General features: G+C 44.6%; 1 long non-coding RNA gene across 1 annotated transcript in view; it reads left to right on the top strand.

Annotated features, from left to right (window-relative positions):
- LOC119014730 overlaps nucleotides 1-15,999 on the top strand; it is a 59,648-nt gene extending 43,649 nt beyond the window's left edge. The window contains exons 5-6 of the long non-coding RNA XR_005073056.1: nucleotides 12,418-12,482; nucleotides 15,233-15,999. This is a non-coding gene — a long non-coding RNA (uncharacterized LOC119014730). The remainder of the gene's footprint in view (nucleotides 1-12,417; nucleotides 12,483-15,232) is intronic.
- Nucleotides 16,000-16,201: the final 202 nt, after the last annotated feature.

Genomic DNA, 16,201 nt, shown 5'->3' with positions numbered 1-16,201 from the left:
CAGAAATGTTTTGTGCACTACCAAACTTCAACCGACTAAGCACTAACTGTAGCTGCCTTTAGCTCAGTTAGCTGTGCAGCTAGTGGTTTCGAACTGGGGGCTGGTGTTATGAGAACAGACAGCGGGGGCTAACTGGTTAGCATGAAAAAAGAAGATATTGTAAGGCATGATTGAGTGGAACTACCTCTAAGCAAGCCCATCCTGTAGACACTTTTGAACAAAGCCTTGTGGTAATGAGGAAGCCTCTGCAAACTAACCCCCCCACCACTGCACTTGAGTGTTCAACAGAGCTGTTACAAATGGCATGTGCAGCTTTTCACGTTCAGTTATTCCCAGAATGTATTAAACTTTAATATTCAACACCTCGAATAGCAGCCGTAAGTTCGTTTAATTGTTTGGGTTTCTGTGGATAGATGCCTTAAAAGGAGTGCGTGCGATGATGTACGAGTGTATCTGAACTTGCGTGCATGTGTGCCTGCGTGTGTCCGTGCGGCCGGCATCTTGTGCCACCATCTGGGTGGTCCTCACGGCTGGTTTGATGGTAATCCCCCTGTCCCATAAATCAGTGTCCGGGCTCGGGCCGGGAGCTGATGCTGTGTGACCACTGGAGCGAGGGGGCTTGAGGCACTAAGCCCAGCCGCTGCCCTGCCCCGGCCTGGCCACACGTCAGCTCTCCACACCACCTTTAGAATAACTCGTCACGCATGGCCGACGTCGGGAAGCGGCCGCCGCTCCAACCAAGCCACAAGCTGCAGCGGGCCCCGCAAACTTCTCCGTCCAATTTTTTTTTCAGCCTTTTCAAAACTTTTCTTTTGGCAATTTCAAAATACAATAAAATGTATTTGCTGATGATACAATTTGTTTGTTCTGACTTGTGCCTAACAACCTGAAGTGACTTCTGATAGCCTCGTAGAGAGCTGCTCTCAGTTCAAATGTTTTCTGTCTGGCTGAAAGTGCCAAGATTAAAGCCATATCTTAGTCTTTGTAGGGCCTGTACCTCTCTCTCTCTCCCTCTGAGAACGAGGAGGGAGGATGAAGGCCTGTCCGAGCTGTCTGGCTTGCATACGGCTCTCCGCTGAGCTTTTATCTAGGGAGATTGGTTGCAGCTCTTTCCAGACCCGGCTCGCGGGGGAGAGTGCACAGTCCTGAGACCTGTGGCATTAATAAAGATAATGCTGTTTGGAATAATAACAGTCAATTCTGCGACAACAGACACGAGTGTTGCAGAATACAAAAGAAGCCAAGATGAAAGGCTGAGAGGACGGCCGGCGCACCTCTCTGGCTCTCTTGTGGGAACTGATGGAACCTAATATCGACATGCTCGAGCACAAACAGCGCTGAGAGGGACCCTATGCCGATTCTGACCCACGGGTGCCATGACGCAGAAATGTAATTTGTTCTTTTGTCTGCCAAGATCACAGGGGGAGAGCAGTGACTCTTTCTTTTTATTCGAACTTTTTTTTTTTCCCTCTTGCGCCCCTCCTTTTCATTCCCTATGTTTCCCCCTATTGCCTTCAGTGAGTGCAATTTAGTTTGATGAGCAGGTGGTCTTTTTTGAATCTCACAGTGCTTTTGGCTCCCACCTCTGGCGTGTGGTGCTTTCAGTTGGAGTCAGTCATGTAGGCCAGGATTAGAGGGGTGGAGGAGGAGGAGGAGGTGGTCCAGTGAGAGTCTTGGTATTGGCGACCTCAACGCCCTGCAGTCAGAACCATGCAGAGCGCAGACTGAAAGAGTTATTTTGTTGCTAAAGCTCTCAGCCGCACCCCAGATGGCTTTTGTGCGGGGCCAGGGACATGCTTTGGGGACAGGGTTAAAGCCACGGTGGGTGAGTCTCCGGGCCCAGCAGGTACAGCGCTGAAGGCCAGACGGGACCGAGAGGGCAAAACGTTACCGCCGCGGCACTTTTCCACCTTGAATCCGAACAGCGGACCGAGACAAAATAGGTGGATTAGAGCTGAGGGAAGACTTTACTTCTCAGCACACCCACAAACACGCACACACCCATAGCACCAAGCGAGATTAAGGCTATGGAACATCCACCCAAGTTAAGACTCAGTGGATCATCTCATCTGATGCCGGATCAGCGGAAAGAGCTGCGAGAGAGGGTGGAGGCAAACATTCTTTTCCTTTCTCCTCTCCCACTGTTTCCTGCGAGCAGAAACACTCTAACCTGCTTTCACCGCCTCACCTTTGATCTCGGTTTCGTCTCGCGCTGCTAATTAACAAACTCTGTTACCACTTAGAGGGAATTTATGGCCCATTAGTTTATCAGTCCAACATTCCTTGGCAATAATCACCATGGCGACGCCGGCGCAAGCAATCAATATTTTGTCAACAACGCTGAGCAGGTGCGCTGCTGTCCGTCTCGTGTCGACCTGCTGCTCCGTGAGGACTTTGTAGCGTCGTCGCAGACATCTGAACTCACACTCACATCTCAGATTTATTTAGTTTCATAAGTCTGGTGCAGTTCTTGTGCGTGGCTGTTTCCCTGGTTTGTTACATAAGTCGGTATGATTAGCAAGATTTGTCATATTGGAACATGTAGAGGCCCGGATATAAATCTGAGTGTATGACTGCGCAGACAGTCAACGAAAAAAGAAAAAAAAGCAATAAAGTTAGGGAAATATTCTTTAATGAAGCAAAATGATCTAGACAAAAAAAAAAAAAAAAAAATCGAGTCGCAAAGGACCTAGTTCAGACTTGCTCCAGCACAGTAACAGGTGAAATACAGTAAAAACAGAAAAAAAACTCTCCAAAAAAGGGCCAGCTTTCGCCTTGACACACTAGTGCTTAAAATAAGTCTTGTCACCTTGAAGCGTATTTGCATTGCAGACGTGTCCCTTGTATCGAGTTAACGAAACACTCGTAATGAAGACACAGATGCTTGTCAGTACAAGGGGGGCGATATTGAATTAAGCCAATGCATCATCTCTTGGAAGCACCAGATAATCCTTTTGTTCCTATAAACAAGAGTAACCAGATTTTGACGTTTCACAGTTTAATGTCCGCTACAGTTTCAAAACAGACGCACAGAGAAGTACTTTATCAGAGGGGTGTGACCAAGTGAAGTCCCTGTCAGCTAAACTTGGTTGAATAATACATTCAGCACTGCTTTAATCACTTCTGAATCACTGCCCGGGTTGTGTTACACTGCACGTCACCATATAATAGATTACAAAGTCAACGTTTACTTTGAAAGGATGATATGCCTTCAGAGGGGCATTTTTTTTTTTTTTTCAAACCAAGGCAAAGAATATTATGTAGTTTAACCAGCGCATGTCCTCCATATTAACAACATGTGATGTCCATATAACACGAATTCTTTAAATGTGCTTTATTTATACTAGATAAATTATATTTTATAATATTGTGATTATATTATCCGATATTGCAATTGTGATATGAGTCATGATTTTTTCACCTCTCTTACTGTATGTTGTGACACATTTCATCCCAGGACTAAAATTAAAGGTGCATTATGTAAAACCTGACCGTTTGGGGAATTTGCAAACAAACGGTGATGCGGCATATCAGCAGAGTAACTGCTTACTGTAGTTTGCCGTTAGCTGGTTAGCTAAGTTAGCCAGGCAGCTAATGATCAGTCTGAATATTAAGGGTTTGAAAATGGAGCTGGAAAATCCAAGTGGGAGGAGTGACTGGTTGGATTCCTGTTTGCCATCCTGGGGTTTTGTCATGAGAGGTTTCACAAATGGCCGTTTTCTACTCGCGCTGATAAACAGCAGGGATTGGATCCAGACCCTGCTGGGTTCTTGCTGCAGCCCCGGGGGCTTGTAAACCACACACTGGGAATGTTAGTCATTTGTTTATTATTGGCGAGATTTGCCCGCTCATAATCCCGGGATGGATTAGCCTAATGTGTTCCTCATCCCACCTTTTTTCCGACCGTTGCAGTCCCCTGAAATTTGCATCGGGAGGCTTGTGTGCGTGGACGAAACGTACACACATGTGCTTTTTCTTCTGGGCCCGTGCACGGATGTGTGTTTGAGTGTGTTTGCCGTTTCACATGTGTCGCTGAGGGATGTTTGTAATCAAGGGGGTTTGACAGATGTCCGCTCTAACTGCATCCCATGTCACGCTGTGATCACTGTCAATAGGAAAACTCTGTCACTGGGGCTGATATTTAACTCATGCCAGGGCTCATGCTCTGCGGCCGTGCCTGCAGCCGGGGGCGTATTTTGGATCTGACAATCCAGGGCTCCAGGAAGCGATTTGTGCCATTTCTTTCATTCAAATGGAAACACTCCAAGAGCATTATAGGAACCAATTAATCAAAGACGCTGAATGTCAGCGTGGCGTCACTGGTATTGGAAATTACTGATGTCATGAAGGAGGAGAAGAGCGGTGCTTACGTTTCTGTCCAGTGTGTTGCGAAACTATTGGCCAGGAGTCACCTGGACCTCGGAGGGAACAGGGTTTACTGAGCAGAGCTAACTTGTTCAGTGTGACCTTTTAAAGAGCTGATCCCGAACACTACATAAATCTGTTTCCAGTTTCAAAACACGGCTGCGCACATGCTTATTAACATGCCGTACTCTTTCAGCCACCATGTTTTTGTGGGTGAGAAAGTGCTGCAAATCTGCGCAAACACTTAGGCCCCACAGAAAAAACCCTCGCTTCCCAGTTCCTCCCACAAACTCCACAAATATATCAATGTCACAAGACTGACAGACATATACATTGCATAGGCATGCAATTATCTCCGTTTATGTGTGTGGGCTCCGAGGTCAAAAGGTTAAGTATGACACTTATTTGAAATGTATATAACTTAAGCTTGAATGAATCCCATGCGAGTGGTGCAAAGTAGCACGAGCTGGGGCAAATCAAATCTCAAGTAATTTAGGGTACATCCAAGTCAAGAGACAAGAATTTTTGACATTTTTCATTTCCAGCCTGTGGTGATAGTTTTACCCACCCATCCTCACTCAAAACACAGCCAAATATCTTGTGATGTAGCATAAAGAGCAAGGAAGTCTGCATATGCATATGAAGACAGAGAGTTGACGGACTGGTCAGACACAACCAGGCTAAGTCAGCACTGACTTATTTTAACTTGTGTAACATACTTAACTCATGTATTTATGTGACATTACTGAAGATGTACTGATAATGTTTCTGATACCTTGTTGCCTGAACCAAACCAGGTATTTTTGGTGCCTAACCCAAGCCAAACTGTGACCCTTTCACAATGTTAACCATGTGATGACGAAGGTCTGGTTCAACTATGCTGTGGTGTGCCTGTTGATGGTACTCTGCGGTATCATATATGTCCTTTTGGGGGAGTTTTACATTGGAAAGAACAACTGATTGTGGCCCAGGACTTACTTACTTAAAGTGTTACAGAGCACTCTGTTCTTTAATGTGCCATTTCTATCCAGTCAAAAGTTGACAAGAAATGTTGTAGCTTTTTATGTCTGAAGGGCAAATTTCTGTGACTTGGTTCATATTCAAAGAAAAAGAAAAAAATCAGCCCGAATCAAGTTCAGCCCTAAAACCCTCAAGCAGACTCTGACCCTCCCTCCTCATCCTTTTTCTTACGCTCCACACAAAGTGTTTTTACTCACTGCACATGGAAGCAGTCCAGCTGAAGCGGTCACAGCTGAGCTTCATGGGGTGTTGGTTAATTGGCAGTTTTTGGTAAGTGCAGATATGCTCCACTATGCATATCTTCCTCAATGTCCCTTGCAGTATTTCCCTTTTTAAAGTGTCCCTTTTAATTGGCTGCACAGTCACAGTCTCCTGCTTTAACTGTCCCCTGTGGTACCTGAATGTGGCCTATTTGACCCTGAGGCCCCGGGGTGAAAAACGTTATATTTGGCAGCCAAAACCAATGAACCTGAACCCCATCGCTCTGCTTTTGTTTTCAGCCTAACTCTAACTTTGCCTCTTTTTTTTTTTCCTCTGTTTCTGCCTTTTAACATAAGTTTTGAAGGTGATCGCTTACATGGCGACGGTACTGGGCCTCCGAAAGGCGAAATCCGTTTCGGTTTCAACACCTTTTCATAATCGTTACCTTTGCCCGTGTTTGTTCGAGTGTCTGCCAGCCTCAGTCAGGCATTTCTGTCAACATGTTAACATGCCTGCCGCTTTAGCCCCACAGAACGGCCTCACGTTTAGGCAGCAGAGGAACCTGGGTAGTCCATCGGATAGATCCGGCCACGGCTTCTCCCCTGCACACCAGCCACTTGCAACTGGGCTGCATCAGCAGTACTGAAAGACCCGAGAGGACTGTGATCCCACCATGGGGTGTATGGCTGTGGCTCCGGCTGCACTACACTTTAATCCCCTTCCCTTTTAACCACAATGGGAAACATGTGCTTACTCTGTGTAGGGTACAGGCCCACCATGGGAGAGACTGTTTACCTTCATTCTTAAACTAACATTTCACAGCTCCTTTGGCCACTCCTGGTCAGTTCCTCTGCATGGTTAAAAAGGTGATAGAGGATCACTGGGTGACCTGGGTTTTTTTCATTTTTAGGCAATATCACCACTGACGCTCCTGAACAGAACTGCCTCCTCAACTCTCGCCTTGTAAAATCTGATATACAAATTGGCTTTTTTTTTTTTCCCCGTAGTATACTCACCAAGGCAAGAAGGGTTGAGCCGTCTAATTTGTCTTATTAAGGAGCCGTTTGATGTAACATTATTATCCTCGTAAATTTCCATTCCCGGATTGAGCTTTGGGTCAGTGTGACACTAATGATTGTGCCTCGCGGCTTCTTGGATGAGAGAATAAAGCGAAACTGGGAACTGTGCTTGTCAAAACTATATCCTAAACCAACATAATCCACCATGTAGGATTTTCCAGATGTGGGGGAGTACATCTCATCGCTTTAGATTTTTGAACACCCAGAACAGATGTCAGGTCATGGTCATCGTCCTTAAAGTTCTGACCCTCGTCTGTCGGCAAGACAGTTGTTTCTGCGCAGCAGGGAACAACAACAGAGAGATGCAGCGGTGTAAAACAGGATCCAGCGGCCATGTGCCAACCAGGAGGACAGGAAATGCACTCCAGATGAAGATACTACATAATGGTTTATTTTACCAGTGTGTGTGTGTGTGTGTGTGTGTGTGTATCTGTGTGTGTTGTCAGTAATGTGCGCTGTAAGGATGACAGTATGTCTCAAGCTACATCGCCATCACAGAAATTCCCATGCACGGTTACATACAAGGTGTAATCTTTAAAAAAAGAAAACTTCAACCAATAATTTATCAGATATTCAGGTTATATCAATGTCAAACATTCTGACAAACACCGCCATTGCTTCTTTTGGTTTTCATTTATTGCAGCAAGGTATATAAATTAACACGCCGAGGCTTGAAACCTGCTTGCCTTCCTAGTGAGCTGGCACGTGGCACTGCAGCTTTATACAGATGCTGGATTTTGCATAGTAGCTGCCGGCGTTGCCTTCAATCGCGGTTCAGTTACAGAACGAGACAACATACGAATAATAATGCTTTTTTTGCATTAGAAGTTGTACCATCTTTCGAACCTCAAATGCCAGTGTGGTGTCCTTGAAGGCAACAAAAGGACCAGATGGGGTAAGGGTTGGGGTTAGGCCTTATAGTTAACCCTAAAAATGTAATGTAAATGTGTCTTTGTTAGTGTTTGTTGTTCTACACGGAAAATGATGATGCTTTGGTGATTCATTCCCAACTCCTGGCTGGTTGCATCGTGTGACTGACTGGATCCCGGCCTCCACAGGTGTGGCAGGTGATCTGAGGGATGAGTGAGCTCTTCCTGGGGGTAACAGTAGCCCCGGCCAGCTTCCCCCTGCTGCCTTGCCCCAGTCTGCCCTTTCCTGTCGTCTTATCTGAGCATCCAGTGCAATCCAATCTAACCCAGGGTGCGGTCCCCCTTGCGCCTCCATTCCCCCCTCGCTGCCGGTCTCCATCGCTGGTCTTCTCAGATGTCACTGTGAAGAGAGACTGACCCGCTTGAGTTGAACCTGAGTTGGGCCGACTGACAGAGTCCTGACACCCCATTGTAGGCACGGCTGTCTCAGCTTCCTGCCACCCACAACTTCCCACCCTCTGACCTCCATAGCACCAAAGGCAAAAAAGGAGCGCAGACAATGAGCTACACTGCTGATCTATTCAGGAAATGCCTCTATTATGATGAACACGGAGGCAGCAGCGATAGAGGAGCAATTCAAGTTTCCTCAAAAAGTTAGAAAAACAAATGAGTTTTGGTTGTTGGTTGGGCCAGAGGGACATGCTGTTGTAGTTGAAGGGCTTTCTGATTAGCGGAGTGGAGACTTAATGGGGATCCTGTAGGGACAAAGACTTGTACTTCCTCCAAGTGTCTGGGTTTAATTAAGCCGACCGGTCCACCGGCAGCCAGCTAACTATTTTTTTTTTTTAACATTGTGGCTTAAATTGAAAAAGTAAAAAAAAAAACTTGGATTATTTCAAATCTGATCACCGAAGGAAAAATCTGCAGAGAAATCGAGCACCAGAAGTAAACAGCGTGATAATAAATGCATACTCACTCTCGCTGTGCTCATGTAACCATTCATGCACTTATTCATCGGCTAACTCAATCGCTAAATGGAATATTTAAGCTTGTCACAAAAGCGTATTTGAAACTAATTACTGATTTTTCTTCTTTAACACATCAGTGTTTGGTAACATGAATAGGACTTGAATCATTTGCAAATCATCTATCATTTGCATTCCTGCCAAACACACTATAAACACGTTTCCACATGTGCTCATTCCACAGCAGAGCTGCCAAACAGCAGTCGGGCGCTGCTGAAAGGAGGCTTATCATGGCGCTCTATGATTTTCCTTGACAAAGAAATTGTTTTGTTTTGCCCTTATTCAAGTGAATTTATGACCTTAGCCACACTTGTTTAAGTATACAATATAAAGTCCACTCACGGCTGTATATTTACTGTATCTTGTAAGTTTACATTCATTCTGAGCCAGTGTTTCCGGACCTGGCTGAGTTTGCGCACACTCACAAAGACGAGAAGGTTTGTGGGGAAAAATCTGATTAAGCAGTGTGTGTGTGTGTGTATGTGTGTGTGTCTGTGTGTGTGTGGACCTGAGCCCTGAGCTTTAAACGTGTGTGTGGACTTGCAGACCTCAGCTTGGAGATGTAATCTGATTTGCAGAAAGGAACGGGTCGTTTCACATGACTGGTTTAAAGGACCACAGGCGCAAGGTTGTGCCAGTGTCCCTGGCTGGTTTGCGTGTGTGTGTGTGCGTGGATGCTTGCATGTGTGCTCGCATGCCTGTGTGCATACACGCTTACAAGTACCGTATTTGTTTTTCACAGAGTGCACAGCAGAAATGTGAGTGTTTGTTACTGTAGGCTCCTAAATGGCAGAACCGTAGAAATAAAAAAGGTGTTGAAGTTTGCTGTGCGGGTGAACAAAACCAGAATGCTGCATTTATTCCGCTGTTTCTGGTTTTAAACAAGAGTTTAAATGAAAGTAAGGCCACTGCTCATTAACAGATTACACATGTGGAAAAAAAAGCACAGCCCTGCTTCAGACTCCGATGCAGGGTTTGTTTGCAACTTTCTGTTTACACGTCTTTTATAATCTGAGCTTTATTTTGAACTAATGGACCATCAGAAATTATAGCAAATAATTGAAATCATCCTATAGCCTCAGCTTTTTTTTTGCGGACGGCTGGGATCAAATCCCCTGAAAGCTTCGACTCTGAATTCTTTCTGTTGATGTTTTTTTTTTTCCCCGGTGGGAGATTCTCGGCTGCTTTTGGATGTGGTCCATCATGTGATTTTCATTGGTTAGTGGCTGGAGGAGACGACCAAAGTAAAACCAAGCAAGAATGCAGAGTGTGTCATCTAGCCTTGTTCATAAGCGCAGGTTGTTTTCCGTCAGTCGTGGTCGTCACGTGCGCACTGGTGAGTGAGAGAGGGGCTTCGGGAAGGACGTTTGCAGCTGTGTGTGTTCTTGTCGGCGTGTCCTTTCACACTTTTGTTTTCACGTAAGGATGCGCAGAAGTGTCTGAGTCAAATAGTGTTGATCTGCAGGTCAATGAAGTTAAAAGCAGAATTTAGAAAAATGCAGTGATCTCTAAAATTCGCCTGGAAAGTAGATAGATCAGGACCCGAAGAACTCAGGTCGCCCAGCCTTATTCGTATGTATGCTCTTGATGTTTGATTGTGTTCCTCTCTCTCCTGTGGGTGGAAAGCTCATAAGCAGGACGATGCAGCGGGCAGGAAGCTCTGATCCCATCAGGCGTGTCAGCAGGGGCAGTTTTTCATAAGGTAGTAATCTCACCACACAAAGGGGTGTCCAATATTAGAAAGAGCCCCTACCCCTGAGCTAATCAAGACCTGACCAACCCTTCTCCTGGCTCGCCAAACCTCTAAACATTACCTCATCTGGAGGCTTAGCCTAGCCCCATGCTGCTCCAGCCTGCTGGTGTACATGATAACTCACTTAGCTCTGTACGCTAGCTCAAAAAAAAATAATAATAAAAGAAATATAAGAAGGCATATAAAAGAAATGGGACCGGCACACAACTACCTATGGTGCCTGGTGCCAGGGAAAGGTATTTTAAAAGGGAGAGGAAAGAAAGAATCATTTTACCATGTCCTCCAGAAACTCTGGGAAGCAATTTGCCGGTATTCAGTTTCTCTCCCCGCCGTCCTGTTATTGCTGTTTTCCCCTCGACTCTTGGAGCCTTCAACCTGAAAGGAGGTTCTTTGGTTGAGCCTTTGTGTCACTCGGAAACAGTGCATTTGTTGCCAAAGTAACAGGTCTGGGACAGTGAAACTCAGAAGCAGAGAGCACCTTTGTCAGTGAATGGATTAAGAGGGGACTGTCATTGGTCCAGAGAGCACAGCTCCAGTCTTAAACTTGTCTGTATGAATAAACCTGTGATTTAAAAAGAACATTCTTGATCCAATATCTACCTGAACCTGTTAACCTTATAAAAATCAAAGCTGCACACCACGTAATTTTAAATGGTACAATGGAAAAAGCCACTTTGACTGCCTCCTTTCTCCTGACCTGCCAGCTACTGCAGAGCTCCACTGAAACCTTAGATTTACATAAAACGAAGTGGAGTGATCTATGCCGCTACTCTAGGTTTGACTTTTTTTTAATGTTCTGTGAAGATACTGGAGAAGGTCTGAGTCATGTGGTCATTGCAAAACCAGATTTGTTTGACCAAGAGTCTTGAGTACAATGCAGCAAGAAGGGAGTCAAGCTGAGCGATTGCCTGAGCCGGAGTCAGAAGACCTTTTCCTCGATTTTGATGGCGGAGCGAACTATTTTTCTCAGTTCATTGTAAGAAAAATTATCTAAATTTTGTACAGTATGTCTGAATGCATTCCTAGCAGGTGGCTGTCGATACCAGTGGTTACATGTGAGGATGGGAATCTAGAATGGTTTCCAGTTGAGAGCTGGTTCCAAATTGTCTGATTCATCAGAATTGCATGCCTCCGAGCACACCACATTCCTTATGTTTTGTCAGTACTGAAATGTTTCCTTGACAGTTGCGCATTGCAAAACAATGGCATCAAACTCAGTTGAGTGCAAGCTTTATTGGATGCAACAACTTTTTCTGCCGTGTTTCTAAGCTGTTTTCAGACTCGGAGACAATAAAACAGTTGAGGCCGAAGACCCATGCAAACTGAAAACTGATCGGGAATCAATAACCCCAGTAGCAAACATTCGTCTTGCAGATGTTAACACGAGTTATGTTGGAGACACACAGTTGGGGAGATGTTGGCATTTGGTCCACGGCTCGCCAACGTCCTCCTAATTAGAAAATGCTCCCCATACTGCGTGTTTCTAACTTCTATTGGTCGGGCCAACATCTGCAAGACGTATGTGTGCTATCTAGGAAGGGAACTTATTAAGAAGAGGCCCAACAAGCAAATCCATAGTGATATTGGTGTCATTACAATGTTATCAGTTACTATCCCTACCCATGTCCCGTTAAACTGAACCACTGTGTATATGTGGCCCATTGTCACTGGTTGCACATCAGTTATTGGTCAACCAGTGACATTGAGAGGCATGGAAAGGTTCAGTTATCTAGTTCTTCACCAGAAAAATAGGTAGAAATGAATAGAAAAGTCAAAAAAGATCACTGCAATTTTGTGTATCATAGATATGATCTATTTTCCTGTCGAGGTAATCAGCTTACTAAATTTTAGACTTTATTTTGTGACCCAGCTCGAATGCTGGATACCCCTGTCACCTCATCATACGTATGAAAACGGAAGTAACTGATCCCTCTCTGACTGTACTGTGAGAAAAATCATGTTTTTGTTGGTGTGTTGTGCAAGTTCGGGCAGAGCTGGACTAAATGATATCAGAATCCTACATTTTTTTCTGCCAACGATTATGTCTTCTTTTCAATGAGCCCCTCTCTGAATCACCTCATTTCCCTCTGCTTTATCTTTTCCAGATGATCTCAGGTGAGCAGTGAGAAGAGGCTGACTAATGGAAACATGATCTCAAGAGATTCAACAGGTAGGGATGACTCTGATTTCTGTTTGATCTTTCCTTCAGTGGAATATGTGATCACACGCAGACTGCGCAGTCTTATTATGGACTTGACAGTTGCTATAAACAAGCAGAGCATGGCACACTCACTGATCAAACAGAGGTAACCGTGGCAGTTCACATGTTTGTGAGACATGATCAGGGTGGTGGCACTGGATCCATGCCCGTGTTCTTGCCTTTTTAAAAAAAAAAAATTGTGTAACTCAAGTCATGACAGCACGGTGAAGAATGCAGTTGCACAGAGATATCACTTCAAAAACAGCGTCTCTCAGGAGCCTCAGATCCTTTCAGGTGAACTGAATGAAGATATGCTTTGATGACCCACCACAGAGTCGGTGGCCTTCAAAGAAACCTGTTGATGGGCTTGTGCGGGGCGGCCAGCGGGCTGAATGAGCGGCACTGTATACGTGCGCCTCCCAGGGTAGCCGTGGGTGTTCTCAGTGGAGGTCAAACATGCTTGACCCCAACATGAGTAGTCTTTTTCTATAGATTCTCAGCCTGTATTATCTTTTTTTTGTTTTAATCCCTCCTACCAGGCTCCCTGGGTAAATGAAGGGGAACTGTGTGTGTGGAAGGCAGGGTGCCAGCAGACAGGTACAGTAGATGTACTGATGAGGGAGGGCGATAAGGGCCGGCCTCAGTCGCAGCCCCAGGCACAGACGAGGCGTACACAGGCAGGCTGAGACTCAGAGGCAGGTTGGGACCTGGTTCTGTATGCAGATGCTGCTCTGTGGGCTCTGCTCCAAGGTGAGGCATAGGAGAGAAACGTGGGAAGGGAGCTAGCAGAATGGAGGGCAAAGGGAGGGACAGACAAAATCATGGAAATACACTGATTGTTGAGGGGTGAAAGCTGAAAAAGCATACATCCACAATCGAGGGGTAGATGATAGGAAAGCGCAGGAGTGGTTGTAGCCCAGCAAGCTGGAAAAAGATGATGATGATGATGATGATGTGTGAGTGGAGGTGAGGGAGGAGGGAGATTAAGCAAGAGTACGAGAGCGAGGCTACATCCTGTACGCTGGTGGAACGTGACTCCTCGCAGGTAAACTGGCTCAGAGGTGCAGACAGGCAGAAAGAAGATGAGAAACACTGATGGATGACTACTCCTCCTCTGACACGTTGTTCCTTCCCCGAAGGCAGGACAGGCCGGTCCCACCACTCCGCTGTGAGGCAGGGCTGAGCAGACGGTGTGGCAAGAAGACGTAATGCCATTAAGTGCGGCTGTATGCACAAGCACATGTAAAGGAGCGCACAGGTTGACCAGAGGCCACCTACCTGCATTACCTCACCTATGACGGTCTGACGTTGTTGCGAAAGAAGCAGATGTTGAGCACTGATCAGCGCTGCCTTATCAGAAAACAACACAGTCAACCAGCTGTTGTTCGGCACATAAAACAGTCTTTTTTTTCCCATCTTCCTAAACTGTTCACACACTTGTTTTCTCAGTTAAATGTGACGTTCTATCATTGAAATCAGACTCAGCTATTTTACAAGGACTCCTTTGGCCTGAGGTTTGTTTCCACGTAGCCCTGTGTACGTATGCGAGTCATCCCAAAGTCATTTCATTGCTAGGAGAACCTTTTTGGTCCCTGATGTGTTTTTGAAACACCTCCTTCAGTGTTCTTTTCTTTTTCTTTTTCTTTTTTTTTTTTCTTTTGCAGGATAAGGACATTGAAAGATGTGAGCCACTGCGCTGTATATTTCAGACCGACCACATGCACTGTGTGCCACAGGAAGTTAGCATAAAAATGAATTTGCTAACTGACTGATGAATGTAATACACTCCTATTTGTAACGAGTGTAAAGATTGATATTATTGCCATCATATTTAGCTAATATTAGTTGCCTGCTAGCTGTGTAACAGGGTACATGCGTAACATTCACAAGCCTTTTAACAAATATTCCACAAAACTGATGCCATAGAGTGTTGATCCCCTGCTCCTTGTGCCCATGAAAATATAAATAATTATCTTTTCTCGCACAGTTTGGTTTCAATCCATCCTTAAAGGTGCAATATGTAAACATTTTGGTTGAGAACATTCAAAAAATACTGCAATTATCAACACAATGTGAAGAAATAACAGTTTTGATTGTTTAGCAAGCTGCGCTAACTAGCTAACAGTAGCTACAATTAGCAGCAGTTAGTGCTAACTCTGGTGGTATTTGAAAACTGGCTAATTCTTACATATTGCCGCTTTAAAGAAATGCATTTCCACGTGTTGAAAACAAGGGGCATTGGCTGTAAATATGGACACAAAACAAAAGGTGGAACCAAGGCATTAAAATTGGGATGTTGGGCTGAAAAGTAGCTTGTGCACCGTGAGAAGGCCTGGTGATTAGTAGCCACACTGCCAGAGGCAAAACACACTGGCTGGATTTTGACATACTGCGATATTTTCAGCTGCAGATGAGGCTTTGGGTGGTTCTTTCGCAGCTTCTTTATGCCAGTTTGAATCCTCTGGCCTGCTTTTGTGTGGAAAGTTTCTGAAAGAAGCCAAAGTCTATGTGTTAAAGGAATCAGCCGAGCAAAATCTGTGTTGATCATTTTTTTTACATGACTCTGATTACTGAGCTGTTACTTTAAAATAATATGTTGCCAGAAAAGATTAAATACCTCTAATTTTCCTAAGTCTGGGTATGAGAAACATGTGTCAATGTTCAAGCTTCGAGCGTTTTTTGGCCTCAGTCAATCATTAGTTTCTGTATTATGTTTCTAGGATCAGACTAAATCCCGGTTTGGACCGTGGACCAGCATCCCCTGCAGCAGATGTTCGCTCCTGGCATGGCTACGAACAGCATGAGCTCCATCGCTGACAATCTCGCTCTCAGGATCCAATGCCGCCAGCAGCTTGGACTTGGAGAAAGCTGTGACGTAAACTCAGCAGGACAGTGGAGTGTACCCTGCTGCTCAGACATTATGGAACAGTTCGGCCAGGCCTGTTTGGAGAGCTGCTCTATAGGAAAGTCAGCTCGATCCACCGGAGTCGGCCACAGTGGATCTACTTAAAGTTCACTTTTTTTTTCTTTTTTTTTCCCCAAGTTGAACCTGGATCAATATTGGTGTACATCTGTTTTTGATATTCAGCATTTATTGATGCTGTTGCTCATACACACTGCAGTTCTGACATCTGAGTGATTACATAAAAGCCATTTATTTTGGGTCCCAATAAATCATTATTGTCTCCAATGTCTGACGGCAATAATTCAAGTGTACTTGTTAGCCTGAGATAAAATATATTCATTATCAATTTTGTATTTTTTAGAATTTAGTATTCCATGAACTTAGTCTTTTTGTTTTCGGGATCATGACTGCCTCCCTCTTCATGAGAAATATTTTAATAACATTTCTGTGGAATTTAAGAGGTGACATTGAAATGCCGTTGATTTTGATCTTCTTTGAGACCAAAACCTTCAAAACCTTCTCTGTCAAGTGTTTCATATCCACCGTGTCATGCAAAAATCTTGAATGAATAAATTCTATAAAACATGATTGTTTATTTGTTTTGTTTTTTTTTTAGCTGCATGCTTAAAGTGGTGCTGGAATTGTAAGGAGAACACTATTAGATGATATTGTTGTTTAATTGTACTCGTACAGACTGAATGGCAGCTCTGACACCACTGCAGGCCGACCAACTCGTCAGAATAAATGTTGACGCTGTTTGTTTTTGCAAAACCAGAAATATGTT

The sequence above is a fragment of the Acanthopagrus latus genome, chromosome 23, assembly GCF_904848185.1.
Source record: "Acanthopagrus latus isolate v.2019 chromosome 23, fAcaLat1.1, whole genome shotgun sequence".
Lineage (NCBI taxonomy): Eukaryota > Metazoa > Chordata > Actinopteri > Spariformes > Sparidae > Acanthopagrus > Acanthopagrus latus.
This window is presented reverse-complemented; position numbering and strand designations above follow the sequence as displayed.